The sequence below is a fragment of the Protopterus annectens genome, chromosome 5.part1, assembly GCF_019279795.1.
Source record: "Protopterus annectens isolate FY-2018-M chromosome 5.part1, PAN1.0, whole genome shotgun sequence".
Classification (NCBI taxonomy): Eukaryota; Metazoa; Chordata; order Ceratodontiformes; family Protopteridae; genus Protopterus; species Protopterus annectens.
The window spans coordinates 702,027,465-702,043,068 of NC_056736.1; positions in this window are offsets into that span (position 1 = coordinate 702,027,465).

Here is a 15,604-nt window from a genome sequence, read left to right on the forward strand (position 1 = left end):
TGTAAACAGTCATACTTGTGGCATCTGCTTCTAACATTTAAGTGTGAAAAAAGACATGCTAAACCAGCATCTCCAACTGATGTATTTCGTCTGTAGTACTATTGATGTTTATGATTCGCACTCGTTCATCCTTCATAATCAAGTACATCTGTTCCTGATTAAGGACAGCCAAAGCCTAACCTAGCAAGCAAAGCCAGTACGACAAAGAACCAGTCCTCTATAGGACAGCCATCCATCACAGGATGTATGGAAGCACTCACACAGTACACAAATCTATAAGCATTTTACAGGGATAACACTTTATCAATCAGCATGTCAATGGGATATGAGAAGAAACGAGAAGACCCATCAAAGAAATGGTTATGGGGAACACATGCAGAATCCGCACAGAAGCCACCCAGTATGGAAACCAGGCTGGAGAACTAAGAGCTGTGAGGCAGTACTGCTGACCACTGCGCCATCCTCTCACCCACTGAACTGCTGCGATGAAAATATCTAATGTACTAGATGCAATGTTGGACTGCATGTAGGGGTCATCTATGTGGGAAAAAGGTTAGCAGCTTTAGGCTGCAACGAACAAAATTAAGAGAAAGAAGCTGTAGTGCAATAAGTGAGATGAAAAATTTTTGCTCAGCAAGATGGCAGATGGGTACCTGAGTAAATAAATTTAATCTGTATTAAAAGGGACTAAAAATGTTGGGTATACCAAACATAGCCTCATAAATAAGTATAAAACAACAACAACAAAAATTAAGTAAGTAATAATTCTTTGAAAGGCAGTTCCTTAGCAGTTTAAAAGAATCTACTAATGGAAACAAATGTGGAATGTATGCATTATGGGCGCTAAGAATCCAGTGGACACTGAAAAGATTTATATAAAGTGAATGTTCAATGAAGATGTTATATAAAAATAAAGTGAGCATTTTTGACCCAAAAGGTGCCTCCAAATTGTCCATTGTGATTGGTGTACTATCCTGTAAGGAAACTTTAAATAAAAAAAATAAATAAGGTATGCAAGTGATCTAGTTAATGGTAATGTACAGACTTTCATACTGTGTAATAGATTGCAAAATATTGCTACCAAATATTCTTGCTTCAGAAAATAGCTCAGGGAATAGCTAACAGAAAATGTTGGATGTGCTTGCTACTGAGAACATGGTTGAGAAACCTCTACTTAAATTATTTTGCATGCCAAAAATTTATTGGTATGACAGTGAGCAATAAATTGAAACCTTTTGCCCTGCCTGTTCACCATGATGTATGCATATTGTCTTACTTTTTATGACTGCTGTAATTTACTACCCATATTAGCATTTATTATTGTATTATGTGTATGTGTCCTGTTTGTAATAATTGTAACCACCTGATGGCAAAGGTCATGACTGGAAATGATCCACTGGCCAGCTCACTTACTAGGTGAACTATTGAGAATAACTAACTAAATAAATATAAATAAATACATGCTCAACAAATATAGAGAGTCATTTTACGTGAATAGATAAATTGCATATAAGCAAACCAAGGGGATTTTCATATAAATCTCAAGCCAGAAATCAATGTTTTGGAACTAAATTATTTTAAGTTTGTTTACTGGGGCAGTGCATTAATCACCATGCACCAATTTCATGAACAGCCCCAGTAAATGTAATTACAGTAATGCTGAAAAATGTTTACAGAAAAGTTCAAACTAGAAAACAGTATTGACAAGAAACACAAAGCATGCATGTGTGAAACAACAGTAAGGACTATCAATACATGATAACTACTCATAAATGTTGTTGGGTATAAAAGGAAGGCCTAAACAGTAAAAAGAGAGAGTGTGTTTGAAAATAAGCAGAATAACCAAATCACAGCTGTGCTGAGGAACTGAATGTGCTCATGGTTGCTATAAAAGATTGTGCAACAGTGAGAGAGTATAACTCTGTTGTATATTTAATGTCTTTCTTGAAAAAAAAAATAATTTTAGTATCATTTAATATTGTAGGCAATAGTGTATTGACTGATGTATAGCCTGGCTGCAGCTGCACCAAAGAATCATAAAAAAATTGTGACGTATAGAGACCTTACAGAAAGATATGACCTTACTGCAAATGCTTCAGGTTCTCTAAAAGAATACCTCTCAACCATCCAGATTTTCACAGAATTTCCAAATTTTGCCTCATATTTTTTGTCTAGTTCTCATAAAATTTGTGGTTTTCTGACAAATCACTAAAGACTGAAGTCACTAAATAATGACAGACATTTGAGTTTCAGACTTCATATCCTTCAGGCAATACATACCAAAGCAAAACCTGTTATTATAGCACCTTTTGAAGTTTATAAGATCAGTATTTAAAAATCTATCGCTATTTTAATGCCTGTGTCCTCCCATTTAATTTTGTCTTTGTCCAGATTTTTTGCACTAAGAGGTACTCTTAAAAGAAATCAACTGAGGAATGAAGCTAGTCCCCACTGCATGGCAGAAATGTGGAACCTGTCCTCAAACACTGCCAAGTTTTGTGAGGGACTTACAGATGTATTAAACGATAGACTTGTGTATTCCATATTCTGTAAAGTTACTGCATTCTAAACAATGGCTGACATCAGACCAGTTATTAACTATGGCAACATTCATAAAAAATAGCTACCAGACATAAGTGAGAGCTACAGTAGGATGACTCTGAATGTGCACTTAAGCAAACGTCTTCCACTCTCCAAGGAAACATGTCAGTTTTCAGTGTGGCAAGACATTATATGAGGCTATTAATTATTGGTTTAAACAAAAATGTTGTTGGAAATGTCACAGAATGGTCATTTTAAAAGAGGACATATACGAAAAGAGGCAAAATTAAGTCAAGTGGCACATCCAGTATGACAATGGCAAAGCCAATATGAAATATATATAACATGAGGGATTCAGACCATGGCAGTAGGTCAGACAAAATGGAAACATAAGCAGGTTATAAGACTTAGATATGAATACCTTAGAACTCTACGGCATGACTTATAATGACAGAAAAAATATGAATTACCCAATCCCGACTGATACGAAGCTTAAAATTAATTCTGAAATAGGAGCTGTACTGCTCTTGGCATTAGTGTATAACTAGTCAGGTAGAGATGTTTGGACACAACTACACAGGGCAAGAGTTCCTTCCTGAAGATAAATTACATGTGCCATTCTATGATGGTATATGTGTTTGTTTTTTTGGTTCCCCCGTCATTCTGATGGCACTGCTAAGCATTGCCACACATCCACGCTGGGTATACCAGCTACTGTTAACCCCCAGACTTACTATGTATCTGCTGGGGTCAGTTGTGGAACCTAAGGTTTTTCTGAGGGTCTCATCCATCCATATTCTGTTCAGGGAATTTTTTTTTTTTTTTGCTATACCCCTACGTTTTCCCTGCCCCCTCCCCTGTGTTCACCGATTTACATCCCCTCATTGGACCATGCCTCCCCTTTGGGAGCAATATTACTGAATGTTGTCCCTCCTAGGATGGGCCCATTTATCCCTCCTACCAGTGCCTCAGATGCCTGAGATTGGTTGTAGTTATGGCATTATCTTTATGCCACAGTTCTGGCCTATGATAGTATACTGGTGCTAACAAAAGGTCAACCCTCTGTTTGGTCATAAGTTAATACCAATGATTGAAATTAACTGGAATGCCATTAAGAAGTTATATCTGGAAGCCCAAGACAGTATTAAAGTAGCCATAACTCAGCAGCTGTGGAACACCACTGGTAACAGTTTTGCTTCTAGAAGTGGCACGTGTGACTCTAAAAACATGGGTTATGTCAGACATCTTGTTTACGATCCACTACAGAACATAAGGATTTATGTTCATATTTTCAAGTCTGACAATAATGCCTGCATGGGAAATAATGTGAAAAGCCTTGACCAGGTCCGGATTTGTTATATGTGTTACATAACAATTACCAATTGCTTCAATTATTTTTTCAAATAAATTAAATAGGTCAAAGGGCAGTACCTTCCTTTAAAAAAGCCAGATTGATGATTATCCAGGGTTAAGAAATGTTCAATGTGCAAATTAATGAGGTCTCATATCATACTGTCCATAGTTTTAGATATAAGACCAGTGAGATTAACGGGTCTGCCATTTCCTGTGTCCATGGTTAGGCAACCTTTGTTTAAAAAAATGTCTGATTTCCTGGTTTCAGGAATGTAATCATTAGATATGCTTATATTAAAGAGGTTAAGTAGGGGTCCATATAGGCCATATTTAGCACAGATAATCAGGCAACCATGAATTTTTTTAGAGCTTATGGATGACGTGCTCTTAGCTTTTGAGACTGCTGAGAGAACTTGTTCCATAGTAATTAAAGGGGTGGCTGGAATTTTGGAAACTGTGAAGTAAATATAACAGTGAGTAGAATAAAATTTGCACTAAATTTGACAGCTAGGAGATTAGCTGTTTCCTTTCAGCAGTAGCGTAGCTAGGGTAGGACAAGAGGGGAAAATGCTCCAAGCGCAAAGTATTGTGGGATGGCATGATCAGTTGATCCCAAGCTCTAATGCAATATTGGGTTTTAAAAGCTGGTGTTGCATTTGTGGTCAAACTTGAGTGTTTTACTGCTCAGTGTGTGCTCTAAACACTATGTAGTAAGCAGTTTGCTACACTTTAAAAGAAAAAAAAAAATCACTTTTTTAAACTAAAATCTGAGTGCTGCATGCAGGGTATAAACCGCAGCAACCACTTGTTACATTTTTAGCAAACAGTCTGTTATAGTTTATACAAAGAATTTTTTTAAAAAAAAACATGAGTGCCTAGTGTTCCATGTAGCCAACTGCTTGCTTGCTACAGTTTATAACAAGAATACATTTTGTTTTTAATAAAATGGAGGAGGAGCAGGACACAGAAACAGGACCTGAATGTCTAGGCAGCAGGAGGGAGGGGTTGCCACCTGATTATCCCAGTAGAAGTAACGGCCTTTTTTTTTTTTTTTGCTCTTCAATGGAAGAGTAGGTGCTGGGGCATTGGTTCATGGTACCAGCACTGGCTATTGGTCAGAGTGTGCAGTATTATTGTAGACTAGCTCCAAACATTAGTGGGTGTTAGTTCTTAACTTCCTGACAAGGTAAAAGAAAGCTCTGTAGTTGTATTTGGTTTTAATGACTATTTTAAGTTCATCCACAGCTTTGAGCCTTCTAATGGTTCTACGATGTTCTTTGCTAGTTTGCTTACATTTGCTTTTAGGGTAAGAAGAATGAGAACTATCATAAGCACAAAGCAATTTCTTTCTTTTGTTATACAATTTGTTTATACACATATTCCACCATATGGACTTGTTTTCAAATCTCTCAGTATATTTGGTGTATAAGCCCTGCCCTATCAATGCATCTATTTAAGTGGGAGTACAAATCAGAGGCATAGACAGAAATTTTAGCAAGGAGATCCACTGGAAGATTACAACAGAATTTATTGAGGTCATCAAGTAAATTAAGATAAGATCCCGATGTCTGGCCAGTCTACCAAAGACTCTTGTTGTTTTAAAGGTATGCTGAACATCACCCAAATGCTCCTTGCATAGCGTAGGGCATAAATATGATGTTCAGGCTTACCCTAGCCAGAACTTCTTTGCCTCCAGTCAAAACGTATCTTTTCACCATTGGTCTGTTTACCTGCATCCATTTTCTGCCAGTTGAATGCATTTTTGTTCTTGTGACTACCTATGCCTGTTTGCTGACTTTTTTGTAGTTGCAGATAAGTGCCCTGTTGAGGGTTTTGGTTTTTTTTTTTGTTTTATTTGGTGCTTATGGGGATAATGTCATCCAGGAAGGGTAAATGCCAGTGTGGGAGACAGATTCCCCCTAAAGACTGTCATGATTAACTGTCTTTTTTGTCTAGGAGCTTCTCATAACCATGTGCCTTGTTTGTCAGGTGTTCATCCCAAAAACCCTTTGCAGTAGACTCTTTTCCCTTTCCTTATATCCTGAGAACCAATGTCTTAAGCATCCTGCTAATGATACAATGGAAGGAATCTCCTGCCCCAAGGGTCAGCCATTAGAGAAGAAGGTGAAAAAGTATGACTGGAATTTTCCACTTTTCTAACCTCTGCCAGGTGTTTCACCTGAGGTTGTTACAAACCCAGAAGCTTGCCCAGCTGTGTTGTCAGATTTCTCTGCCATGACCATGTTGAAAGTCAATGAGGCTGGCAGAACATCTGAAGAGGCTTTGCAGGCATCTGTCTTGGATGTTCAGTGGGAACCATGATTGATTTTTTTCTGAGGAGCCCATTCCTCCATTTTTAGTTGGGGAAGATGTACCTACTATGGTTTAAGACTGTTGTCCTGGGTATGAACCTTCTCAGTTTTTTGCTGGGGACATTCCCTTAAAAAAGAAACAAAAGCTTAAATATGTTTCTTCTGGTCCTAGGGACCCACAAAGTGGCTGACAAGTCTTTACTCAGGGGCTATTTACTGCTTATCCTTAAAGCCTCCTCAAGGGGTTTCAGTTCCTGCTCCTCCTTTGTTCTATACTCCCCTTAAAAGGCCTAGAGAACAGGATTCTTCTGAAGATGAGTCAGATTCTAATGATGAATCCCTGACTTATTCTACTCCAACTTTTTCATCAATGGACTATGGGTCAGAGGAGGAGGATGAGGAATCTATTAGTCCTGATGCTCCTTTTGAGGAAATTTCCTTTGGGGACACACTCTCTAGGATGATGGACTTTCTAAGTGGGATTGTGCTCAGGTCTCATATATCCATAAGAAGTACTATGAGATGCTGCAATTGGAATCTCCTAAGCCTGCAGTGGTTCCCTCTCAAGTAAGCGAACGCTTAATAAAGCGAACACTGTTTAATCGACAGCTAAATGTTGAAACAGCAAAATCCTGAAGACACAGAACAGCATTTTTTTTTCCCAGGGGAAAAAAATCACTGGGCTGTTTTCAGGACTTTGCTGTTTCCTCCACTGTGGTGCGATCTCGGAGTTGATATATTTAAGTAGGGGGTGTGGGGGACACAGCCCCCCACATCGGGGGTGTGGGGGACAAAACCCCCCACATTATTCTGTGTGGGGTTTTTTTGTGGACCAGCGATTTTTTTTCCCTGGGAAAAATCACCGTTCTGTTTGTTCGGAATTTTGTGTTTTCATTTTTTTGGGGTCGATTATACAGCATTTGCTATTTTAAGCATTCGCTGTTGTAATATAGACCCTCCTGCAGCTATTCCTCCTGTTTTGGCTGCTTTGCTGGATGTTTTTGCCAGTGCCTTTCATCTGCCTCATTCTCTGCCTCTCCTCCCATGAAAACTGACAGGTTTTATAGGGTACCCGAGGATTGTTCTTTTTTATATAAATATCCTGCTGTTGACTCCTCTGTAGTGTCTGTAGTGTCTGATAGGCCATCTCAATTATTGCCTTCTGACAAGGAGAGCAGAGCTATGGAAAGGCTGAGTAAGAAAGTTTACAGTTCTGCTACCCCAGCTTTTAGGGCTATTAATTATCAGACCCATATGACTAAGTATGTGTTGGCTCTTCTTTCTCAGGCTTGTCAACTTATTTCTGATTTTCCAAACTCTGTTCTTTCCTTGCTAGGGACTTCCTCTCAAGTCATTTGGCATTCTATTAAATGTAGTTATGATGCGGCAGATACCTCTTCTAGGGCTGCTGTTTTTGGTTCAGTTATGATGAAGTATTCTTGGCTTAGGCTTCAACCTCTTTCTGATGATATTGAGGCTAAGTTGATGGATGCTCCTCTGAATTCTAAGCTTTTGTTTGAGGAAGCTGCTGCTGGTTTGTTTAAGTCCCTTCAGGATAAGGGTAAGGCCTTACAGAACCGTAAACATGTATTTGTTTCTCCTGTGCCTACATTTCAGAGGAACTACCCTGCTAAGCCTGCCTTTGTTCGTAGGCAATACCGCCCTTCTACTAAATAGGTTCATAGGTTGGTACTAGGCTATCAGCCCTAGGGCCTATACAAGCCTAGCCATAACAATTCCCTGGCTATTTCTTCCCACATTATTTACTTTCCTGGACCCCTGTCTAGCAGGGCGACTGACGAGATCCCTGGGGTAAATTTCCTTTCTCCCATCCAATCGTCAAGGTTCCTCTTGAAGAGGTCCAAAGAGGCACTCTGCTTGACATGTATGGGCAATCTATTCCAGAGTCTGGGGAGTCTCTGGGTCAGGAACCTATCCCTCCAGCATGTTTTGTTTATTGTGATGACAAGGTTTAGATCCCTGGAGCGTGTAGCTCTGAGGGATTGGGATTTCTTTAAGTGTAGCATGTCCAACAGCTCTGGGTTTGACATGGCCTTGTATGTTAAGCAGAGATCGCCTCTGAGTAGATGATATGCGACAGAGTATAGCTGGAGTTTTTTAAGGCGGTCAGCATAGGGCATCTGCTTTAGGCCTGTGATTCTTTTAGTGAGGTATTTCTGAGGCCTTTCCAGTTGTTGCAGATGTCTTGAGAGGTACATACCAAATGGGGCGTTGTATTCTATAATGGGTCTAATGAGGGATGAGTACAGTGGGACAATGACCTCCTTTTTTCTGGATGAAAAGCCCTTCGTGATGAGATGTGCCACATAGAAGGATTTCCTGACTGTTGTGGCAATGTGGTTATCGAAGGTGAGACCACTGTCCACCTGTGTCCCTAAGTCTCTTATCACACTTTCTGTGTTTAGTGTACTGCCACCTATATGGTAATTCATGGATACATGTTTTTTCCCAAAGGGGATAACAATACATTTCTTGGTATTGAGCTTGAGCCCATGGCTCTGGCACCAAGCATCTGTTTCTGTAAGACCCTTTTGTAGAGTATCCACATCATTTGGGGATTCAATAATGGCTCCCAGTTTGCAGTCATCTGCAAACTTTGTTAGCCAGAGTCCCTTAGTGTTGACCTGTACTTCAGTGAAGTAGATGCCAAACAAGAGCGGCCCCAGGACTGAACCCTGAGGTACTCCACTTGTCACTTGTCTGGAGCTGGATTTGGAGTCGGCTACTTTTACAGTGTGGGTTCTATCAGTAAGCCATTTAGCAACCCATTGGGTGACATAGGGATTAATGCCCAACTTAGTAGGTTTATCTATGATTCCAGAGTGGGGGATGGTGTCAAAGGCCTTGGCAAGGTCTAGATAGGCTGTGTGGACCACCTTACCCTTATCCATGGCTCTGGAGACTGATTCAAAGAAGTCAATCAGGTTCAGGAGACAAGATCGGCCCTTCACAAACCCAAACTGGGTGGGGTCCAGTGTTTGAAGGTTGCCAATGTCTTTGTTTATAAGTTACATGATAATATGCTCCATGGCCTTGCAGATAAGGCTTGTCAGACTGATGGGACGGTAGTTTCCGGGATCCAAGGTGGATCCCCCCTTGTGGATTGGGATAACTGTAGCTCTGCGCCACTCAGTGGGCACAAAACCTGAGGTGAGGATATGATTAAACATGACACTTAGGTGAGGTGCCAGTTCATACTGTAGTTCATGTAGTACACAGCCCGGGATGTCATCTGGTCCCATGGATGCTGTATTCTTAGCTTTAGAGAGTGCGTTTTGTATCTGTGTGGCCGTTATTACTGGAATTTGGCAATCTTCCGGTATTGAGATGGGCCATTTAGGGGGTGAGAGGGGGGTGAAGTTGGCACTGAATCGATCTGCCAGGATATTGGCAATATCCTTCGGATCAGTATATTTAATGCCATTCTGTTTTAGCTCAGAGCAGATCTGAGTATTGCCATTTAGATTCTTGACATAGTTATAGAATGCTTTGTGGTTGTCTTTGGAATCTTTGGCAATTTTATTTTCGTAACTAGCTTTGGAGGATTTTATGAGGCATCTCAGTTTCTTACTGAGGCTAGTAAGGGAGTTTTTTGCTTCCTGGGATTTTCCTCTTTTCTGCAAAAGTTTCTTCCTTTTGTTGTAAAGTTTGTTTATGGCAGGGGACCACCAGATTGGCTTCCTTTTTTGGATGAAAGCATTTTGGTTCTATTTGGGATGGCACGATTCATGCATGAGTGGATGTGCTCATACAGTGCCTTAGTGTAGGATTCAGCAGTTGAACTTTCAGTTCCCGTCTGCATGGGTGTCATGAAGTTTGTCACTTCTGACTTGAGTAGCATGATGTTGGCTTTGGAGAAGTTTTTTATGGTGGTTTCTTTACTGGGGGCGGGGTGGGATGTGGATGTTAAGGGTGATTAGCTTATGGTCAGACCTGACTAACGAGGGGGTGACCATAGGTATGGAGCATTGATTTCCCATGTTGGTAATGACCAGGTCTAGGATATTGGAGCCCCTGGTGGGACTATGGATTAGTTGATCCAGGGCATTGGAATTTATGAATTCCAAGAACCGTTGCGCAAAGGTGTTGGGACATGAGTAGTTTTCCCAGTTAATTGCAGGGTAGTTAAAATCACCCAGTATTAGGGTGTTTGGTTCTATCTTAATATTTTCCAGTATGTTTAGAAAGGTATAGTGAGAATCTTGGGGTATGGTGGGGGATCTGTAGCAAGCTACAATTTGGATTGGACCTAAAGGTAGGAAGAGTGGCAAACGGGCTCCACCTGTTAGGACTACTCAGTTTTCAGGGACTCTGAAGCCTTTCTTTCCAGGCAAACCAGGTGCTGCATGACTACTCATCCCTTCCCAGCCACATTCCTCTTTCTCTTCCTGTTTGGCTTCAGATCACTCAGGATTCTTGGGTTCTGTCAATCATTCATCAGGGGTACTTCATAGTGTGGAAATCCCATCCTCCTTCATGGTGTGGAAATCCCATCCTCCTTCATAGTGTGGAAACCCCATCCTCCTTCATGGTGTGGAAACCCCATCCTCCTTCATGGTGTGGAAACCCACATCCTCCTTCATGGTGTGGAAATCCCATCCTCCTTTTATGAGCATTCCTCAGGCTCCTTGGGAACAGCTTCCCTATTTCCCAGAGGTTCTTCAAAATCTCTTGACTCAGGGTACTATACAAGAAGTGCCTGTGTCACAAAGGGAGAACGGGTTCTACTCTGGACTGTTTCTAGTACCCAGCAAAGAAGGCATTGGAGACCTATTCTTGACCTCTCTCATCTAAACACTTTTCTAAAAGTGCCTTCCTTTTGGATGTTGTCCCTTCATATTCTGTTTCCTTTCTTGCTCCCTCAGGCCTATATGGTGTCTCTGGATCTCAAGAATGCTTATCTTCATATTCCGATCCATCCTCTTTTTAGGAAGTTTTTGCATTTTTCTGATGCTTTCTGACATTTTCAGTTGTTTGCTTTGCCCTTTGGCCTTTTCTACTGCCCCAATGGTGTTCACCAAATGTCTTGCAACAGTGATTGCTTTTTGCAGACTTCAAGGGATCCAAATATTCCTTACTTGGATGACGTGTTGATTCAGACGTCCTTTCCAGAGACCCTTTTTGCAAAATCTTCATTTTTTTTTCAGTTTCCCTTCCTCAGAGTCTAAGCTTCACTATAAATTTCAAAAAGTCTTCTCCGACTTCTTCTCAGGATCATAGTTTTGTGTTACATGATTCAGATGGTGCCAATGGTTGCATTCCTTCCCCCTCCAAAGGCCTTAACTCTCATTTCTTTCTTTCACACTCTTCTTCCACTGACTTCCATTACCACCAGGAAGTTTCTGAGAACTCTGGATTTCATGGCATCCACCATTCTGATGCTCCTTCTGACTAAAATTCACATGAGAAAGTTTCAGTGGTTTCTGAAGTCAGTGTGGCTTCAATATGCACATCCTCTAGACTTTGTAGTTCCTTGTCTCAGACAGGAACTTCACTAGTAGATTCAGCAGTCGTCTCTGAATCCAGGGATCCCATCTCATCCCCCTCTTCCCTCTCAGGAATTGTTCACAGACGCTTCAGACATTGGATGGGGGGGCCACATTTGGCTTTCTAAAAGTTCAGAGGGTGTGGTTGCCTTGTCAGCAGAAGGAGCACATCAATGTCAAAGAGATGAGAGCTTTTCAGCTGGCTCTTAAGGCCTTTTATCCTCTTTTCTCTCCAGTACCGCTCAAGGTTTTCGCAGACAATACCACAGTGATGTGGTACATCAGCAAACATGGAGGAATGAGATCTTATCATCTTTGCCGGTTGGCACTTCTGGTATGGGATTTTGTTGGCAAGTATCAAGTGACTGTTCTGCAAGTTTATATCCCTTCCAGTCACAGCATTTGGGCAGATACTCTGTGCAGGTCCTTAACTCAGTCCCATGACTGGATGCTTCACAGGGATGTGTTTCTGGACATTATCCACTGGTGGGGTTCATAGGTTCATAAGTTCATTGGTAGGTACTAGGCTATCGGTCCAAGGGCCTACATAAGCCTAGCCAGCAAGGTTCCATAGCTTATGCCACCCAAGAAAGTTATTTTCCTGTGCCACTATCCAGCAGAGACACAGAAGTGATCCCCGTGGTGTATTTCCTATTTCCCATCCACTCATCAAGATTTTTCTTGAAGAGTGCTAATGAAGAACTTTGCTTGACATAGATGGGTAGCTTGTTCCAGAGTATAGCAAGTCTCTGGGACAGGAATCTATCCCTCCAGCATGTCCTGTTTATTGTGGTGACAAGGTTAAGGTCCCTAGAGCGTGTAGCTCAGAGGGATTGGGATTTCTTTAGGTGTAGCATGTCCAACAGCTCTGGGTTTGACATAGCTTTATATGTTAGGCAGAGATCACATCAGAGTAGGCGATATGCTGTATGATGATATGAGTAAAGCTGGAGTTTTTTGAGGTGGTCAGTATAGGGCATTTGTTTGAGGCCAGTAATCCTCTTTGTGAGGTACTTCTGTGGCCTTTCCAGCTGCTGCAGATGTCTTGTGAGGTACATTCCAAAAGGGGCATTGTACTCTATAATGGGTCTAATGAGTGACAAGTAGAGGCGAACAATGACCTCTTTTTTCCTGGATGAGAACCCTTTTATGATGAGGTGTGCCACGTAGAAGGACTTCCTGACTACTGTGGCGATGTGACTATCAAAGGAGAGACTACTGTCCACCTGGGTCCCAAGGTCTCTCATCACGCATTCTGTGTTAAGCAGATTGCTGTCTATGTGGTAGTTCATAGGTACAGAGATTTTACCAAAGGGGATGACACTGCACTTTTTGGCATTGTGCTTGAGGCCATGGCTCTGACACCAGGCATATGTCACAGTGAGGCCCTTCTGTAGGATGTCCACATCATTTGAAGACTTGACTATGGCTCCTAGTTTGCAGTCATCTGTGAACTTCATTAGCCAGAGGCCTTCTGTGTTAGCCTGTACTTCAGAGAAGTAGATACCAAACAGGAGAGGTCCCAGGACGGAACCCTGTGGTACTCCACTTGTCATTGCTTTGAGGTCATATTTGGAGTCTGCAACTTGACAGTGTGGGTTCTGTCAGTCAGCCAGTTGGTAACCCATCTTGTGACATAGGAATTTATACCTAGTTTAGTGAGTTTAGATATAATTCCAGAATGGGGGATGGTGTCGAAAGCCTTGGCGAGGTCAAGATAGGCTGTGTGAACCACCTTACCCTCATCCACGGCTTTGGTGACTGCCTCAAAGAAGTCGATCAGGTTCAGGAGGCATGATCTGCCTTTCACAAACCCGAACTGGGTGGGATCCAGAGTTTGGAGGTTACCAATGTCTTTGTTTGTGAGTTCCATGATGATACGTTCCATGGCCTTGCAGACCAGGCTCGTCAGGCTAATAGGTCGATAGTACCCAGGATCAGTGGTGGCTCCCCCTTTGTGAAGTGGGATAGCTGTTGCTGTGCACCATTCAGTGGGCACAAAGCCTGATGTGAGGCTATTATTGAACATGGTGCTTAAGTGGGAAGCCAGTTCGTTCTGAAGTTCATGTAAAACACAGCCTGGGATGTTGTCCGGTCCCATGGATGCTGTGTTTTTGGCTTTAGAGAGGGCAGCTTTTACCTGTGTAGTTGTGATTACAGGGACTCTGCATTCTTCCTGTATAGATATGGGCCCTTTAGGGGGTGAGAGGGGGGAGTTAAGTTAGCACTGAACCTATCTGCCAGGATGTTGGCAATATCAGTTGGTTCTGTAATTTTCTTGCGTTTGTGCTGTAACTCAGAGCAGATCTGGGTGTTGCCATCTAGATTCTTGACATAGCTATAGAATGCTTTGTGGTTGTCCTTGGATTTAGTGGCGATTTTGTTTTCATAGCTAGCTTTGGAGGATCTTATAAGGGATCTCAGCTTCTTACTGAGGCTGACCAGGGAGCTCCTCCACTCACGGGATTTTACTCTCTTTTGCAACAGTTTCTTCCTTCTATTGTACAGTTTGTTTATGGCAGGGGACCACCAGATTGGCTTCCTTTTTTGGAAGATAGCGTCTTGATTCTGTTTGGGATAGCATGATCCATGCACTCGTGTAAGTGCTTATAGAGTGCATCTGTGTAGGATTCAGCAGTTGTAACTGTATTGTCCATCTGCATGGGTGTCATGAAGTTCGCCACTTCTGTCTTAAGAAGCATGAAGTTGGCTTTGGAGTAGTTTTTTACTGTGGTTTCCTTAATGGGGGGTGGGGGTGGGATGTGGATATCAAGGGTGATAAGCTTATGGTCGGATCGGACCCATGAGGAGTTGACTTCAGATGTGGAACACCGGTCACTCATGTTGGTAATGACTAGGTCTAGGATATTGTTGCCCCTGGTGGGTGTGTGGATAAGTTGATCTAGGGCATTGGAGTTTATGAATTCCAGAAAGCGTTGAGCTAAGGAGTTGGTACACAAGTAGTTTTCCCAGTTAATGGTACTCCTCAAATGGATCTTTTGGCCTCCCCCCTCTGAACACACAACTTCCTCGGTTTTGTGCCAGAGTCCCAGGTCCTCTGGTGTGGTAGGTGGATGCCCTCTCATTTTCTTGGAAGGGGATGTTTCTTCATGCATTCCCTCCCCTTCCTCTCATTCTGAACGTTCTGCTCAAAATTCAACACTATGCTCCCAAAATCTTGTTGGTGACACCCCTTTGGCTGTGACAGCACTGGTTCCCTGTTTTGCATTTAGCCAGGGGCAATCATCACAAGTTACCTCACAGGGTGGATCTACTCTCACAAGACAAAGGGTCTCTCAAATATCCCCACCTGTCCACACTTCAACTGACACTGTGGGCGATAGGATTTTTATTCCTCATAGACACCTTTTTCTGAGAATGTGTTTCAAGTCCTGCAGGAGGCCAGGAAACCTACTACTACTAGGAAATCCTACTTATCCAAATGAAAGTGGTTTTCTATTTGGTGTCTCTCTCCTAACCTTGACCCACTTACTGTGGATGTTCCTTTGCTTCTTTCTTATTTATGTGAGTTGTAAAATACTGATTTGGCCTGTTCTTCTATTAAGGCCCACTTATCAGCTAGCTGATTGTCTGCCTTTTTCTCCTCCTTTAGCTTCTAGATTTGAGGTGAAACAATTTCTTAAAGGCATCCTTAATATTAGACCTCCCAGGAAGCCTGTTCCTCCTCCTTGGGATCCTAACTTTCTTTTGGAGAAGTTGACTTGGGCTCCTTTTAAGCCTGCTTCTTCACCTTCCTTGCAATATTGTTCCTGGAACACTATTCTTTTGTTAGCTCTTACTTCTGCCAGATGGGCATCTGAATTACAGGCCCTTATGTCTTGTCCTCCTTTTTTGATCTTTCATGAGGACATTGTACTTGCTCACTAACCC